Source organism: Anser anser (genome assembly GCF_964211835.1).
Source record: "Anser anser genome assembly, chromosome: 3".
Classification (NCBI taxonomy): Eukaryota; Metazoa; Chordata; class Aves; order Anseriformes; family Anatidae; genus Anser; species Anser anser.
Genome location: NC_139722.1, coordinates 104,800,865 through 104,804,257, shown reverse-complemented (window position 1 = coordinate 104,804,257; position 3,393 = coordinate 104,800,865). Strand labels below are relative to the sequence as shown.

The 3,393-nt window shown below is 42.1% G+C and overlaps 1 protein-coding gene across 1 annotated transcript in view; it reads right to left on the bottom strand.

The window, feature by feature from the left end:
- The window catches only part of LOC310896027 (ankyrin repeat domain-containing protein 9-like), a 63,726-nt gene that overhangs the window by 50,289 nt on the left and 10,044 nt on the right, over positions 1 to 3,393 (bottom strand). The window contains exons 2-3 of the mRNA XM_083827844.1: positions 2,719 to 3,366; positions 1,724 to 2,080 (exon numbers count right to left, since the gene is read on the bottom strand). The gene's annotated coding sequence lies outside the window, so the exon portion shown is untranslated. The remainder of the gene's footprint in view (positions 1 to 1,723; positions 2,081 to 2,718; positions 3,367 to 3,393) is intronic.

Here is a 3,393-nt window from a genome sequence, read left to right as displayed (position 1 = left end):
CTTGACAAAAAAAAACAATCAAACAAACAAAAAAACCTCCCTATGTGTACATTCATACTGACTCTCTCATTAGTGGCTACTTTGCATTCTGGAATCCTGCATATCCTTGATAATATCAGTCCTATTGCTGTATAAAACTTGGTAGCCAATGCTTTCTGGAAAGTCTTGGACTCAATTGTACACAAGCTGTTCTATTCACCAACATATGTCTGACAGAAACTCTGCTATAAAGGATGTGTGTTCTTCTTGCCAGATAAATTTCTAAAGGTAAACACAATGCTACACATGGTATATTATTCAGTTATACATTAGTTTCATGAGTTTAGTGAATTTTGTAATGGACAGATTGGCTGCCACATGTAATTAACATCTTAGAAAGAGGAAAGATGTTGTGCACAGGATGGATGCCCTTTTCTTCAATGCATATTTCAGTTTTTTCCTACTGCAATTGAAAAGTTTTGATTATTAAAAATCATTGTTTACAGTTTTTCAGTAAGATCACTAGCAAAGACCATGAAAATCAACCACTAAGTGCTAAGATCTCTTTCTGTCAGCTAGCAGAAAACAAGCAGAAAAACAGTTCTTTATGACTGCCTAGTCTTTGACAAGCTGTGTGAGAATGAATCAGCTATTGCTGTCTTCTAAAAAGGTCCACCACTATTCAAATTTAACACTGCAGAGTCTAACACATGGAAAAAAGTGAAAAAAGATCATCGCGTTCAAACACCCACAAGGTGGTGCAATTCACTAATTTTAGCAGGAGAGACCTCAACAAGGCATTGCCGAAGAGAAACTAAACACAGCTCCCCTTATGAATTACCACCTATCACACAAGCAATTTGATTTATTTATTTATTTATTTATTTTCTAAACCGTAGGCCAAGCATCAGCCCAACAGCCATTTGCACTCAATCAGTCCAAAGGATCATATTCAAGTTTTCTGGCTGCTGTTTCATGCCTGCTCCAGCCTGTTCCCTGTTGTATCCAGGGTTGTATCCACCTCCACATGCAGCACTAGGGGTTTTCCTCCTTTTAAGGTGGCTCTGCAGCGTAATAAATCTCAGAGTTAAGACTGCCTCCCTGTCAGGACATCCCTGCATTGGCTTTACCAGAGATCACCTTTAACCTGACAGCTCCAAAATGTGAAGTTTAGTTTGCTCTGGAATAGTCTAGAAGGCATGGGAAGGGTCCCTGGCAAGAGTAGCTGTCGGCCTAGTGATGATTCCACTTCCCATACAGGAACTGCTCGTCTTTTCTGCATCAGCGTGTTTTGCTCACTAAGACAAACAAAGGTCCTCATTAGTGACAGGCTCAGGACAGGGGGGACAAACTCCATCAAAGTATTCCCAGTGAACACAACCAATATAGGATTTGTCTGCAAGTAGTTGTGTCCTTCTGAGGCAGAACTTCGTCTCATTTACTTATAAAGGCCCTTCTCAATGGAGTGAAGAATACAAAACCCTTGTTTCATTATTATTAAGACATCACCAGCTATATTCCACATCAGCTTTCCCACTCCCATGGTGTTGGCTAGGTTATTTTCTAGTAGGCCTTGAATGAACAGAAGATTTTGAGGACTTGGAGGTTTCCAGCCTGCGTCAGATTCAGACAAGTGGCTTAGAAGTGTACTGCTGCCTCAGATCCACCCTTAATCCTGTGCTCTAGTAAAGTTCCTCTTCAGATCAGGGTGAGTTTCTGTAGGGTTCAGCTGGTTGTTACTAACCTGAAGGTTATCTCCTTCTCTTCATGTCTTGTTCTTTGCTGAATGACAAACTGCCTGCAAAATCAGTGACTTGTAAAGCATGTAAACAGCATATGTTGACCAAACATTAAAATTGTTGCTTGAGGATACATACTGACTGTCGTCATAAACATAAACATCAGATTAGCAGAGCAAGAAGTCAAAGCAATCTTTCAGAAAGAATTACGGCTCTTTTACAGCTCTTTAGCAGATTAAGTTGCTGTTATTGTTGTTTTCCCCGGGCATCTTGATCTGCAGCACTATTCATAATTCTAATGAAATTCAAATAATAATCCAGCTGGGGGTCTTGATAGCTCTTCTGCCTCGAGCATTTCTTGCCTGGAGGAATGCAGAGAAAAATTGTATTAGCCTGACTTTCAAAGACAATGAATTAAACTTCTGAATATTGATGTCTAAAGTGTGTCAGTAAGTCATATGTTTACCATTAAATGATTTCAAGAACAACACAGATAAAAGAACACGAAAAGTATTTGCTTATATCCTCAGGTATTCCTACTTGCTCTTCACTGGTGAGTGCCAGAAAGGCAAAGGAGAAGAAAACAGAAGAAGAGAGAGTAGAGTGTCTTAAAGATAACATTCAACTGAACTGAAGTATAAGGAGTCAAATGTTGCATGGAACAAAGAGACAGAAAAGCAGAATTTAGCATTTGTCTTACATATTTTTTTCATGTCTTTTGGTATTGCTACTACAGAGATCTATAAAAGCATGAAGGACAAGGGGAGGATATATAATACACATTTGTTCATTGTGCTGTCTTGTATGAGGACAAGAAATTAAACTAGATATTAGGAAGTTCTCAACAACCAGAAGGAAGCGGCGCTGGGTGCACGGGGAGTCTGTGCTCTACCAACACGCACGCACAACCGTCGAACTTTCTAAATATACAGAACGTTGCTTTTACATGTTCATAAGAAACCCGAGTACGCCTATACATATGTACAATCAGAAAAGGTACCCATTGAAACATAAACATGGCAAAGTTTTCCGAATTCTGGCAAGTGTTTAACAAACAATCCTTGAAGTCTATTACTATTAATGTCCATGACTGGGGGAACACAGTTGGAGTTGGTAATCCTGGCTGAAGTGCTCCCATGTCTTCCACGACTTCATTAATTTTTCTCAGATCATGTAACAGTCTCCATTTTCCATTCCTTTTCTTGATTACAAACACCGGAGAATCCCAGGGCTAGTCGTGGGAACAGTATGTCTCGCTGCAAGTTGTTAAGCACCTCGGCCTTCGGGCCTTACGTAGCCTGTTCCTCCCGGATCGAAGGGAAACAGACCCGGCTCCTTTTCAGGGCCTATGGGGCCCGGATCAAAAGGAACGCCCAGCTCACCAGGGGGTGACAGCAAAGGCCTGCGATGGCGGTAGCGGCGGGGGGGCTGTGGCGTAGCAGGAGGGTCGGTGGAGGAGCCCGCAGCTCCCTCACCGTCCGGCAAACCACACGTCTCTGATTGTGGGCGCACACGGCTCTTCAGGGCCTCAGAGACTGCTCGCCAGGTGCCGAGCCATCCCACCGCAACCTTCTCGTTTTTAGTAGCAGAGTCCCACACCCTGACCTCAGTTCGGTCCCGTGTTTCAGGATCATAAACTGTCCGATTGCTAATAAAGGGAATAAGCTGTAAGGTT